Below are 15,826 nucleotides of genomic sequence, written 5' to 3' on the forward strand. Positions count from 1 at the left end.
CGAACTTTACGCAAGTTGCATATACCACCCGTTTAGAAATAAACAAGTTCATGTAATCGAACCTAAGTTTTTATTTTAAATGCTAAGTGTATATTGCATGATGGGTAAGTGTAAAAGGAGTCAAGAATTTCTAACTGCTGTATTTGCTGGCGCAGCCCTTGCTAAAATTACAAACTTCCGTCTGCAAAACCCACCCGTTTAAAAATAAACGGATATATATTTCAGCCTATTTAAATAGTAAAAAATTGCATATTCATAAAAAAGTTTGCGAAAGCTAATTTTGTCAGCTAGACCTCGCTCAAATCACCAACTTTCGGCTGATTGCAAAAATCATCCGTTAAAAAATAAGCGGGTATATATATTTCAGCCTATTTGAATGCTACTTAGTAAAAAATTGCATATTCTAAGCTATCAAAATCTGCACGGAATATAATAGTCGAGAATGCTGATCTCATGACCAAGACCTAGCTTAAATTACAAACTTTAGGCGGATTGCAAAAATCACCCGTTCAAAAATAAACGGGTTTATATATTTTAGCCTTATTAAGTACTTTTCAGTTGACAATGGCTTCTTGGTAGTTGGCGACATCTTCAAGAAGAAAACGTCCAAAAATTCAGGGATGCTGATTTCATTGCCTAGACCCTCGCTTTAAATTAAGCCTTCGGCTGATTACAAATAAATGGTTTCGTAAAATTTAACAAGTGCTTCAGAAAAACATATATATAGCTTACTGCAAGCGAGCAAAATTGGCAAGGAGTTCAAAATTCGCGAATGCCAATTTTGTCGCCTAGACCTCGTTGGAATCACGAACTTTTTGGCTAATAGCAAAAATCACCCATTCAAAAGTAAACGGGTTTATACATATTATCTGAATTAAGTATTCTTTATTGGCAATTAAAAATTGTAAGCTAGCAAAATCGTTAAGGAGTTCAATATTTTGCTCGACGGACAGAAAGCGTCAAATTTCGGCCCACTGCGCTAAACGAAATTGCCACTTTCTGCCTTCGTCGAGCAAAATAGCTACCCTCGGGAAGTAATAAGAAAGCCTCAGATCACATGTTTGTTGACCTCGGCTTCGCCTCGGCCAACAATCACATGTGATCTGAGACATTTCTTACTTTACTTCCCTCGGTGTGTAATATACTATATGGCTGCTACTTCTTCTAAGCTATACTTTGTTTACAATTCTACCCTCCCGCTGATCATTATTACCACCCGTTTAAAAATTAACGGGTTTATATATTTCAACGTCATAAAGTATTCCTTAGTAAAAAAAAGGCTCATTACAAACTAACGGTCGGCAATGAGTAAAATATTCGCAAACTCTGATTTCGTTGCCTAGACCGCCTTAATTACGAACTTTATGCCGATCGCTAATACTAACTGTTTAAAAATAAATGGATTCATATATTCCAACTTATTTTAGTACTTCTCGGCTGACAATCGGTTATTGCAAATAAGCGTAATATTCAAAAAGTTGAAAATTCATAAATGCTTTCTTTGTCATGTAGAATTGGCCGGAATTGCGAACTTGAGCTAGATTGCCAATACCACCCGTTTGAAAATAAACGGACTTATTTATTCCAACGTAATTTAGTCTTCTTCAGTTGACAATATCTTATTGCAAATCAGCAAAATCTGCAAGAGGTTGAAAATTTGCGAAATTACAGACGTGAGGCAAATAGCTGATACTAACCGTTCGAAAGTAAAAGGGCTTATGTTTACTAGTTTAATTATTTACTCCTCAGTAAAAAATGGCTTTTTCTTATCTAGTTGTGCCTGCAAGAAAGTTAAAATTCACAACTACAATTTTTTTTTGGCCCGACCACTCTCAAAATATTGACTATACAAATCGCTAACACTGCCCGTTTGAAAATAAACTGGTTTATGAATTCAAACGTAATGAAGTACTGATTAACAAATGGCTTATTGCTTACCAGCGAAATCTGCAAGGAGTAAAAAATTCGTGAATGCTGAATTTGTTACCTAGACTCCGAAGAAATAACGAACAACTGATTGCAATATTTACCCGTTTAAATATAAACGGATTCATATATTTTAATCTAATATACTTCTCAATGGACAATTGCTTTTCGCATACACTGCAAATACTGTAAAGAATGACTAATTCGCGACTATTATCACTTCTTGCTTAGCTCTTGCTTAACTTACGAACTTTACGCAAATTGAGTATGACACTCGTTTAAAAATAAACGGGTTCAAATAATTCAACATCAATTTTAGATGCTAAGTGTATATTGCATGATGGTGGGTGTTTAAAATGAGTTAAGAATCTCTGACTGCTATTTTCTCTTGCGTAGCCCTTGTTAAAATTACGAACTCGGCTAACTACAAAACTCACCCGTTTAAAAATAAACGGGCTTATATATTTTAATCTAATAAAGTATTACTTATGGACAATTGCTAACTGCAAGCTGGCAAAACCTGTAAAGTCAAAAATTTACGAATGCTAATTTTGTACCTAGACCTCCTCTGCTCAATCACAAACTTTCGGCCGATTGCGAAAATTCCCCGATTAAAAATAAACGGGTTTATATATTTTAACGCCATTAAGTATTTCTTTGTAAACAAAAAAGGCTCATTACAAACTAGCGAAAGTCTGCAACGAGTCGAATATTCGCAAAAGTTGTTTGTTTTTTGTTTGTTTTTCCGTGATACTGGTAAAATTAGCAAAAGATCCCAGCGAGATCAATCGAAGATCTCTAAAAAATCATTGGATAATCCCAGTCAAATCAACCTATCATCTTCCAGGTTTCAATAGCTAAACTTCCTGGGATCAATAGCTAATCTTGCTGGAATCAACACCTAATTTTACTGAGACCAATGGTTGATCACCATGAAATGATTGGATGATCATTTCTGGATGGTTAGCTGATCTTCCTGTGATCACTGGGTAATAGTTTAACAATCATCCCTTGCGGATTAATGGGTGGTCTTCTTACCCAGATGATTTTTATTTAATCTGTGTTATTTTTCTTTTAATTTACTAAGTTTAATAGAGTTTCCGCCGACTATTCATATTATAGCCTGTGTTTTTTTCAATTTAAGGATTCTGAGCAATCGGATTGCAGTATCTTCGACATCAATCAGATTGAGATCGTCCTTCCTAACCCTGACGTCTCAAATATCACTGTTCCACTTACTCAGCGTTCTACGTCCACGAGTGGAAAAGAGATACCACGAAGTCAACTCATTAAAAATTTGTTAGTTATGGCTATAAAATGGCGACGCAACACTACTTATACTGTTGCTCAAGATATTTTGAACTTGCTTAATATTTCATGTGTTTCTGGTTCACCGCGATCATCCAAATATTATTGGAAACTCCTCATCGATCAGTACTCACAAAATATCTCGACACACTTCATTTTGTGAGGAACAACAATGTCACGAGTATCTTGGCACGGATAATAACATTCTCGCCAGGTGTCGCTACTGTCATTCAAAAATCGACCGCAAGTCCAACAACGGTTCATTTCTTTATCTGTCCTTGACTGACCAACTTCGAGAAGTTTTTGAAATGACTGATGCCCATCACTTGTACTCCAAAAGTCGTCAAAAACGATCCCCATACGCTGTTGAAGACCTGTTTGATGGCAAAGCTTACAAGAAAGTTATGGTTAGTGATGACCTTATTTCCATCAACTTTAACGTCGACGGTGCGCCAATTTTCGAAAAGCTCCAATACTTCCGCATACCCTGTGTTGTCCACGATTAACGAGCTGAGTCCATGCGAACGACGGAATCATGTTTTAATGTGTAGTGTTTGGTTTGGCACCGGAAAACCTAAGAACATGAACTCTTACCTAACTCCATTCGTGCATGAAGCAAAGAAGCTGTAACGAAGAGGGATTCACATACACTTACAACGGTCAAATTCACAAAAAACGCGTAGTTACATTGATGGGCATATGTGATTCAGTCGCCAGGCCACTCGTGCAATGTACTACTCAGTTTAATGGTAAATATGGCTGTGGATTGTGCTTGCATCCTGGAGAATCCATTGAGAAGGGTCGAGGATTCGCTAGAGTTTACCCCTGCTATTGACGGCGATTTTTGGTGATGGCTTGCGAACGCATCAGGAAACACTTGTTCACGCTCAGGCGACAAAAAGAAAGAAAGAAAAGGGATCAAGAAGGAATCTATCTTGTGTGACATACCAATGTATGATATAATTACAAATATAGACGTTGACTGGATGCACTGCGTTGCACTGGGCGTGTGTCGCCAGTTTGCAAATCTTTGGTTTGATTCTACGAATTCGGGCGAGGCATTCTATTTCGGAAACGTACTTGACGAAGTAGATTCCTGGATTCTCTCCCCTTTCTCCAACAAGCGACTTTTCCAGAATTCCTAAAGGTTTAAAAGAACGGGGACACATGAAAGCTCATGAGTGGGTGATCTTCCTGCTTGCTTACAGCCTTCCGGTTCTAAATATCTTCTTTCCTGCTAAATATGTGAAGCATTGGGCTTTATTGGTCGACGGGATCGCAATTCTGACTAAGAAGTCGATCATGAAGTCCGAAATCGTGTATGCTGACAAATGCTTGAAAGAATTCCTGGTGGGGGTTGAGTCGTTGTATGGCAAAAAGTATGTGAGCTTCAATGTTCATCTTCTGGCACATTTAGGAAGGAGTGTAGAGAATTGGGGACCGCTGTTCACGCACAGTGCGTTCATTTACGAGGATTTCAATCAAAGTATTGAAAATTCTGTTAAAAGTCCGAACGGAGTGTCCATTCAAATCTGCGACTCGTTTAGACTCAAATGTGTCATAGACAGATTGAAGATTCTATGCCGAAATGAGTTAACCAATGACCAGAGCCAGTTCCTTGAAAAACTGATAAACAAGAAAACAAAACCGACTTCCAATTTGGAGCTAGGGAATTGCAAAGTGTTGGGGAAAGCTACAATTTTGAACAAACTGGGTGAAAACGACAGTCTTGTGCTTAGAAAGTTGGGCGTTTACACTGATGACAGCACAACAATTTACAGCTGGAAACGATGCATCATGAACAATGAAATTATAACCAGCGAAAAGTACAATCAGGAAAAAAAACGAAAAAACTACACAGTTATTTTAAAAAACGGTCAGATTATTGAAATAACGAAATTCATCGGAATAAAACACCATGACAAGACGAACGCTTACTTACTTGGACGACATTATGCACTGAAGAAACAACCAATCATGAAAGACCGAAGACTAGACCACCTGATTGTATTGAATGACAGGGTGAACCAACTGACTGCGGTACACACTGAAATGGTAGCGCAAAGGGTTATGATCATGGGCGTTATGGAAGGGCAATACGTTGCATACATACATTTTTGCAGTTCAGAAATGTTACAATAATGGCAACTGGATATGTGTCGGTGTAAATAATTGTATATAGTTAAGAAATAAACGTTAATGAAATGTCACAAAACAATAATAGACCATGAAATTTGAAATTCTAACCTAACATTCTTCCAACAGCTGCTGATCAGATCCAGTGTTCTCTTCCCGGTCTCTCGTCTACCAGCTAACCCTCGAAATCCCTTTAAATTTAAGATCCTAACCTAACATTCGTCCAACAACTGCTGATCAGATCCAGTGTTCGCTTCCCGGTCTCTCGTCTACCAGCTAACCCTTGAAATTCCTTTAAATTTAAGATCCTAACCTAACATACGTCCAACAACTGCTGATCAGATCCAGTGTTCTCTTTCCGGTCTCTCGTCTACCAGCTAACCCTTGAAATCCCTCTAAATTTAAGATCCTAACCTAACATACGTCCAACAACTGCTGATCAGATCCAGTGTTCCCTCTCCGGTCTCTCGTCTACCAGCTAACCCTTGAAATTCCTTTAAATTTAAGATCCTAACCTAACATACGTCCAACAACTGCTGATCAGATCCAGTGTTCCCTTTCCGGTCTCTCGTCTACCAGCTAACCCTTGAAATTCCTTTAAATTTAAGATCCTAACCTAACATACGTCCAACAACTGCTGATCAGATCCAGTGTTCCCTTTCTGGTCTATCGTCTACCAGCTAACCGTTGAAATACCTCTAAATTTAAGATTCTAAATAACAGTAACATGGGGAAACCACAGAAAAAACCCATGTTAGTACAGTCAGAGCTGGGTTAAGCCTACAGTGATCGATAGGAATCTCTTCTTTATCGACCACTGGAGCATTAGCTCCCTCTCCTAGTGTGCAGAGATCCCTTGCACTAGCCAACATCGACTAAGCGGTCAGCCATCCAAGTACTGAGCACGCTTAATGCTGCTTAACATGTATAATCGCCCGAGTCAGACGTGTGCTGCACGGCTATCTCTGCCACTTTATATATGTTACATATATTTTCGCATATATTTTTCACATATGTATTGTTCCATGCGGGAAACCCAGGGATATTCTAGGGAAATTCTTGTTCAATAGACTCGAGTAAGTCTTGTTGAATGATTTCTTCGGAAAACTTTCCGATTTCTGCTGCAGTTTTGGATACTGAATCTTAATTACTTGTCCTGTTCAAGAATTGCCTGCTTCTTTGCAAAGAGCTGGTTCAAGTATTTTCCGCAAGTGTCTGCTACAATATCAATATTACTAGGGTAATATAGATGTGGTCAGTCGACATAGAACTCCGACATCCAATTGTACAAAAAAAAACCTCTTTGATAACAAAGACAGCTTTAATTCAAATTCTAGTTTCGGAGTAGTCGATTTTTGGTTCTGTTTCCGCCATCGAGAAATTTTTAAAATTCATTTACCAATGACTTGCGCGACAAATTCTCGTGTATGCTTGTCTATTTATTACTCTTTAAAAGTCACGTGACTTTTGTAAACACACAAAACTGAAATATATTTTTTTATACACAAAAAATATAATGTATCATATATTGTTGACAATATATATTCTATTATACATGGCGATATTATAAAAAAATATATTGCTAAAAATGTATGCTTTAATGTAGATTAATTATTATATTAACGTATAATTGCGTAATATACGTTTACTGTATATGTTGTATATGCATTGTAATCATATACTTACCTATATTCTTCACGTATATTATTTTATATCTTTTATCATATAATTTAATTTGTATAAAGATGATATACTTTAATTATATCGAAAAAATACATCAAATCATATAGTTAATTTCGCCGAATATATTACACCTTATTTACAATATATTTTGCGATATATTTTTAACATATATTTTATTTTCATACGGGGATACTAACAGTTCGAAAGTACCCGACCAGAAATTTAAGTTCGGCGGTGGTTCGTTTCGAATTAGGCATGCCGAATTCCAAGTTCGCGCCGAACCAGGAAGCCAAAGTTGGCCCACATCCCGGAAGTGACGCAGTCGCGAGTTTGGGCCTAACTTGGCTTCCGACTTAGGCGGTGGTTTGGAAACCACACTTGCTGGTGACTATCCAAGCCTCATTCGGTCCGAATTTGGCTACCTAACTAGGCAGCAATTCAGAAACTAAATTCGCACGGAAGAATCCAAATTGAATCCTTTTTTTGTTTTTAGCTATTTTTATTATAAAGCAAAAATTAATAATAATGAATGCTTATTTTTTTTAATTTACTTTTTAAATTTTAAATATAAATATCGACTTTAGGACAAAATTTTTTAAATATTAAGTGAATAAAAAAAAATTTTTTTTTTTTTTATTTAGTATTATTTTTTTTATATTTTCGGTCATTTTTTTCGCTTTTTAGGGTTTTTCTTACTATGAAGAAGTTTTTTTTGATTGGTCGATTTTATGGGTCAAGGGGGGAGGAAATGATGGAGTTAGATACATTAGTCACACACAACACTTAAATTTACCTCACACTCGCCTTAAGAATAATTATAATTAATAATTATCAATTATTAAAAATTTTACATGTCGAACGCGAGACTCGAACACTGTACCCGACGCACGAGAGCCCTATACCATACCGCGACGCTACGCCGATGATGAGCAACCTCTTGCCTCAAGATACTTATAAGCCCGACACTTCGGCAAACATTCGGTTACCGTTGCAACGGTCGAGTTAGGAATTCCGAGATTATACCTAAGTGAGGACTTGCCACAGACTTACCTAGTCAAGTTTCATTTTGATAGACCAAGCTTCAGAATACAGGTTGCCGTTATTTCATAACAGTTTGGCAATCCATGACATATCGAACTTAGGCATTTCCACTGTTTTGCCTAAAGAAGCTCGATCGTGGTATGCCAAGTTTCGGTAAACCTTTGGTTACCGTTATTTCATAACAGTTTGGCAACCCATGAAATGCCGAACTTAGGCATTGCCATAGGTTTTCCGAAGTGAGTCCGAACTTGGTGAACCAAACTTCGGTAAACCTTTGGTTACCGTTATTTCATAACAGTTTGGCAACCCATGAAATGCCGAACTTAGGCATTGCCACAGGTTTGCCTAAATGAGCCCGAGCTTGGTGAACCAAACTTCGGTAAACCTTTAGTTACCGTTATTTCGTACTAATTAGGCAATCCATTATATGCCGAACTTAGGCAGTGCCAGACTATTACGAGATTACATCGAATATGGAATTCTTTTGGCATACCAATGTTCGGCTTGCCTAATTTACAATAAATAAGATCCGAATTGGGCTAGCCTAAATTCGGAAAGCCAACTTCGCCCCGAACTGATTTTTCGGCATACCTCACTAAAATTCTAGTCGGGATAAGCGTTTCGGTAAACCTTTGGTTACCGTTATTTCATAACAATTTGGCAACCCATGACATACCGAACTTAGGCATTTCCACTGTTTTGCCTAAAGAAGCTCGATCGTGGTATGCCAAGTTTCGGTAAACCTATGGTTACCGTTATTTCATAACAGTTTGGCAACCCATGAAATGCCGAACTTAGGCATTGCCACAGGTTTGCCTAAATGAGCCCGGAGCTTGGTGAACCAAACTTCGGTAAACCTTTAGTTACCGTTATTTCGTACTAATTAGGCAATCCATTATATGCCGAACTTAGGCAGTGCCAAACTATTACGAGATTACATCGAATGTGGAATTCTTTTGGCATACCAATGTTCGGCTTGCCTAATTTAAAACAAATAAGATCCGAATTGGGCTAGCCTAAGTTCGGAAAGCCAACTTCGCCCCGAACTGATTTTTCGGCATGCCTCACTAAAATTCTAGTCGGATAAACGGGCTTATGTTTATTAGTTTAATTATTTACTTCTCAATCAAAGATGGCTTTTTCTAAGCAAGTTGTCTACATGAAAGTTAAAATTCGCAACTAGAATATTTCTTTGGCTCGACCACGCTTAAAAATTCGAATAAAGTTGAATCAGAGTAAAGATTTAAATGAATAAAGTTGTGACTGAATGAAGATGATTTTGAATAAAAATGTAATTGAGTGCAGATGTCCGTTGATGGCTGTGAGTAGAGATTTTATGAGTAGACCTGTAACACAGCCAATTTTAGATGCTAAGTGTATATAGCATGGTGGGTAAGTTTAAAATAAGTTCAGAATTTCTGACTGCTATTTACTCTTGCGCAGCCCTTGCTAAAATTACAAACTTTCAGCTAACTGCAAAACCCACCCGTTTAAAAATAAACGGGCTTATACATATTTTAATCTAATAAAGTATTTCTTATTGACAATTGCTAACTGCAAGCTGGCCAAATCTGCAAAGAGTCAAAAATTTACAAATGCTAATTTTGTCATCTAGACCTCCTCTCGCAAACTTTAAACTGATTGCAAAAATCACCCGTTTAAAAATCAACGCGTGTTTACATTTCAGCGTAATTCAGTATTTCTTAGTGAAAAATGGCTTATTCCAAGCTAGAAAAATCTGTAGAGAATATAATATTTAAGTATGCTGATCTCATGGCCGAGACCTGGCCTAAATTACGAATTATAGGCTGATTGCAAAAATCACCCGTTTAGAAATAAACGGGTTTATTTATTTTAACTGAATAAAGTATTTTTCATTGACAATTACTAACTGCAATTTAGCAAAATCGTCAAGAAGTTAAATATTCATGGCTGCTACTTCTTCTAAGCTAGACTGTATTTACAAATCGGCCTTCCCGCTAATCACTATTACTACCCGTTTGAAAAGAAACGGGTTTACATATTGTAACGCCATTAAGTATTTCTTTGTAAACAAAAAAGGCTCATTACAAACTAGCGAAGTCTGCAACGAGTCAAATATTCGCAAACGTTGTTTTCGTCGCCTATACCTTGACTTAATTACGAACTTAAGCTGATCGCTAATACTACCTGTTTAAGAATAAACGGATTCATATATTCCAACTTATTTTAGTACTTCTCGGCTGACAATGGCTTATTGCGAATGGGCGTAATATTCAAAAAGTTAAAAATTTATAAACGCCTTTTTTGTCACGTAGACCTGGCCGGAATAGCGAACTTGAGCTAGATCGCCAATACAACCCGTTTAAAAATAAACGGGCTTATTTATTCCAACGTTATTTACTTTTTTTCAGTTGACAATATTTTATTGCAAATCAGCAAAATCTGCAAGAGGCTGAAAATTTGCGAATGCTAATTTTGTCGTTTAGACCTCGCCCAAATTGCAAACGTGAGGCAGACAGCTGATACTAACCACTCGAAAGTAAACGGGCTTATGTTTATTATTAGTTAAATTATTTACTACTCAGTCAAGATAGTTAAAATTTGCAACTACAATTTTTCTTTGGCTTGACCACGCTTAAAATACCGACTCTCTACAAATCGCTAGTACTACCCGTTTGAAAATAAACGGGTTCATGTAATTGAACGTGATGAATTATTTTTTAATTAAAAATGCTTAAACTAATGATCTTTCGGTTAACGCTTGTACCTGCTGTTACGAAAATAAATGTGTCTCTATATTTCAATATAATATAGTAATTTTCGGTCAACAATTGTTTATTGCCAGTCAGCAAAAGCTGCAAGAAGTCGAAAATTCGCAAATGCTGATTTTGTCGCATAGACTTGTTAGATATTAAAAATTTTTCACTAATTGCAAAGGTTACCTATATTAAAATAAAGGTAATTAGATATTTTTAACCTTTCTTAGTATTTCGTTGTTTATTACAAGTTTGCAAAGTCTTTAGGGCGTTTCTCTGTAAAATCTCATTATTTACTTTCGATGCATGTGTTTTCGTCTGTTCTAATACGCCAGACTCAGTGAGGGCTTCAGGCTGCAGCCTTTAACTCAAGTTAATTCATAAATTCGAGTTATTTCAAATATATTACAATTTAATCACTGGTCGCGCCATCTCTTAGAGTCATTTGAAACTACGTTGTCCTCCACGACGTATGGTAAAACTTCTTTCGGAATTTTTTCATTTCGCCGTATTTTCATATGCCCCAAATTTTCACAAAATTTAATGACAATGATACTCTTTGGATCGCCACCTATTTCGATCCGATCGACGAAGCCGTTCAAAAGTTATAAGAGGTTTACACACACACACACACATACACACACACACACACACACACACACACACACACACACACACACCGTGTCGGGCTTGCTGGGTCCCGCATCGGGCGCCTCCTCAGGTGGCGGATAGGGGAATGCCCGGCATATCTGCACGTCAGATGCGTCGGGTACCGAGGAAACAGAATACTCGGGGTGGACCAAAACCTAGCAAAAGATGATATGGAAATGTCAGAAGATTTTCAAACATCGTTTACAGTACAGAGGATGGATACCTCAGTGCCGGCGAGAGAAGGCGTGCAAACGGGCCTAAACTTGTCGTTATCAAGCGACCGTTTGAACAGTGGAGTAGACCCCATGGCTCTGCTGTCTAGCAATGCTAGCAAGGTTACAGGGAGTACGAAATCAGCCCAGATGGCAGAGAACGGACAGCTGAGCAACATTCCTTCAAAAAGTGGAGGACCTTTTGCTCCTGCCACTAATCAAACCCACAGAGGAAGAATGAACTCTCTACCGACCGTCACCGGCCAACAGTCACCAATGGAGAGGCTCGGCAACAAGATTGATGAGTTAGCCGACTTCATAAAAGACAAAAAGAATCTCCACCATGAGATCAGAAAATTGGTTTCGTCTATTAGTACGGCATATAGGCTGGCCAACAAATCACCAACGAAGTCGGCGTCAACGACTCAAACATCTCCGAGTCTGAACAAAAATCACAGCCACCTCTGACCACTCCTAAGAAATTACCACAGCAAGGAGATGGCAACAAGAAGAGGCCGCTGTCCACGCCCAGCCCTTCCTCAGATATTGACAAGCCAGCACAGAAAAAGACAGCCCGGGATGATACCTGGACCAAAGTGACTCGGCAAAACAAGAAAAAGAAAGAACAGGAGCCAGTGACTCAAACTGCTACAGCCCAAGACCAGCCAAACAGTGGTGGCTCCAAGAAACCAAGGAGGAAGAAGACAAGAACTAAAGCTGTCCTAGTCCAACCAGCTGAAGGGCGAACATACGCCGATCTCCTGAAGGAAATCAAGGCCAAGGTAAGCCCTGTCGAGACGGGCGTAGACATAAGGTCTATTAAAAGACGAAACACGGAGGCGTTCTCCTTGAAATGGCTCGAAAGTCCGAAGACAGCAAGGCATTCACCGATGCAGTAAGGGCAGCCACTGCAAACATCGGCACAGTCAAGACGCTAACACCAACAACAACGATCGAGATCCTCGACTTAGATGAAATCTCTACCGAGAGCGAAGTCCGTGAAGCACTCAAACGTGAATTCACTGACAACCTGGAGGTCAAACGGGTAAATTTGACAAAACCCACACCACGAGGTAATCGGGCAGCCTTCTGCGAACTAGACGAGCCCAATGCGATTAAGGCCCTTGACAAGGCCCGTATACGGATCGGTTTGGTGAACTGTCGTATACGCCCAGTAGTAAAAGTAACACGTTGTTTTAAATGTCTTGGTTATGGACACCAAACACGTCAGTGTGCGGGACCAGACAGAAGCAGGTGCTGCTACAAATGTGGCGGAGAGAGCCACAAGGCCGTAAACTGCACGGAGAAGTTAAAATGCTTCCTTTGTGCTTCGGACAAAGATGCCCAGGATAGTCTATGCCATATTTCTGGCACTGGAGCGTGTAAGGCATTCCGCAAAGCACTTGCAGAAGCCATGAAAGGTCAGAAATGACACGCATACTACAAGGCAACCTGAATAGGTGCGCCTTGGCGCAAAACCTGCTGCGCCAGCGTGTTTTCGAAGATAAAATTGACGTCTGCTTTATCTGCGAGCAATATCTAAACATCGAAGGTAAAACATGGTTCGCAGACGAAACGGGCACGGCAGCAATTTGGATTGTGAACACAAAGAACGTTACCGTCAACAACAGCGGAGGTGGAGCAGGTTTTGTCTGGATTCAAACCCCCACAACCTACTTCATGAGCGTCTATCTCTCACCTAACGAAGGGATTAGTGTGTTCCGACAGAAACTCGCAAATATAGAAGATGCGGTCACTAAGTTCGACGGCGAAGTTATCGTAGCTGGTGACTTCAATGCTAAATCGGCTGAATGGGGCGCTGATTTCTCCGACACCAGAGGCAACGAGGTCGCTGACGTCGTGGCTAGACTCGACCTCATAGTGCTAAATACTGGGAGCACCACGACTTTCAGAAGACCGGGGTACCAAGAGTCCATCCTCGACATTTCGTTGGCGACTCCAAAATTGCCAACATGATTGAAAACTGGCCATTATCCGAAAGATACAGTGGCAGTGATCACCAGTTCGTGACATTTAACGTTGGATTGGCATCTGCTCCGGTACCACAACACGACCTTTCTAAGCGAAAGTGGAATGTCAGGAAGCTTGATCCAGAGGCACTGCGAGCTTCACTTGCACGGAGCTGGTCTACCCTTCAGAACAACCCGACTCCGGATACTTGCAGCGAGACAGAAAGGACAGTACTAAATACGATGAAGGAGATTTCCGCCGCATGTGACGCCTCTATGCCGCGGTTGAAAAACCGGAGTTTTCGCAGGCCGGCGTACTGGTGGTCAACAGACATAGCGGAACTTCGCAAAATGTGCCATTAACTACGTCGCCGCGCAACGAGAGCCGCCAAACGCTCCCCAAGCCAGGACTTGTATTCAAAAGAGTACAAGCAGGCCAAAAAAGATGCTAAATCGAGCCATCAAAGCAAGTAAAGCAAAGTTGTGGAAAGAGATCTGCAACGATCTCGACAATGACATCTGGGGTAAAGCCTACCAAATTGTCGCCAAACGACTTGGAAAGGCTTCACCAGAGGCGCCGAAGTCTCCAGCCTTAATGGATAGCATCGTAGCGGAGCTTTTCCCCAAACACCCGCCGCGGGAGAAGAAACACTACACTAAAACAACGAAGTAACGCCCTTCACAACTAAGGAACTACAAGACGCGGCCAAGTCATTCAAAACAGGAAAGGCACCTGGACCTGATGGCATCCCGGCATCGGTGATCAAGATTATAGCCCTGGAATACCCAGACTTACTCCTGAACACCTACAACGCATGCTTGGCAACTGGCACCTTTTCCGCGGTCTGGAAACGGCAGAGATTGGTTCTCTTAGACAAAGGTAAGGGAACCCCCATAACACCTTCGTCGTTTAGACCACTCTGTATGCTAGACATTGCTGGAAAACTGCTCGAGAAGCTCATACAAGGGAGACTTCGCGACGACATCGACCGTGCTGGAGGTTTTGCCACCAACCAGCATGGCTTCCGGAAAGGTCATTCGACAGTCGGAGCGATCAAGAAAGTCATAAAGACAGCAACACAAGCATGGTCTGATACCCTCAAAGCTCGTAAAGTATGTCTTCTCCTCACGCTAGATGTCAAAAACGCATTTAACAGCGCGAATTGGGGAGACATTTTAGACGCTCTGGAGCACAAGTTTGACGCGGAGCCAGAAAATCTGGCACTAGTCGACAACTACCTTGACGATAGAAAGCTAATAGTGGAAACTACTGAAGGCCCACAAGAATACGCCATAACGGCTGGCGTGCCGCAAGGCTCAATAATGGGGCCTGATCTATGGAACGCAGACTACGACGAGCTTCTTGAAATCCCGTTGCCAGAGCAAGTAGAGCTAACAGGCTTTGCAGACGACGTTGCAGCCACTATAGTGGCGGACAGTGTGGAAGAGGCCGAACTGCTAGTTCGGGAAACCATCGACACCGTCGAGACTTGGCTCGATAAGCATCACCTGAAACTCGCCAAACAGAAAACCGAGATGGTCGTTTTGACCCGTCAAAAATGGTTTCCAAAACCATTCGCTATGGACATGGGAGGAACAACGCTGACGTCAACAAGGGCCCTGCGGTATCTAGGGGTAATGATAGACGAGAAACTATCTTTCCGTGAACACCTCGACAGTGCATGCAAGAAAGCCAGCAAGACTGTGTCTAGCCTAGCACGAATTATGACCAACACCATGGGACCAAGAACAAAAGAGAAGAGTTCTTCTAGAAGCAGTCCACTCGGTACTGCTTTATGGAGCGGAGATATGGGCAGACATATTAAAGCAGAAGACCTACCGGCGAAAGATCGCAGCAGTACAGCGGCGAGGCGCTCTCAGGGTTGCCTGCGCCTACCGCACAGTTTCCGAAGCGGCTGTATTGGTCATTGCAGGAGCCGCGCCCATCGACCTATTAGCGTTCGAAAGAGCAAAACTCTATGACGCTAAAGACAGTGATGATAACATGAAGGACGCAAGAACGAGGATAAAGGCGGAAACGCAGCAAGAGTGGCAGGACCGATGGACATCGGGAGAGACGGGCAGATGGACGGCGCGCCTGATCCCAAACATCAACGTCTGGCTCTCTCGGAAGCACGGGGATACGAAATCTTCACTGACC

Source organism: Cotesia glomerata, linkage group LG3 (assembly GCF_020080835.1).
Source record: "Cotesia glomerata isolate CgM1 linkage group LG3, MPM_Cglom_v2.3, whole genome shotgun sequence".
In the NCBI taxonomy this organism is placed as follows: domain Eukaryota; kingdom Metazoa; phylum Arthropoda; class Insecta; order Hymenoptera; family Braconidae; genus Cotesia; species Cotesia glomerata.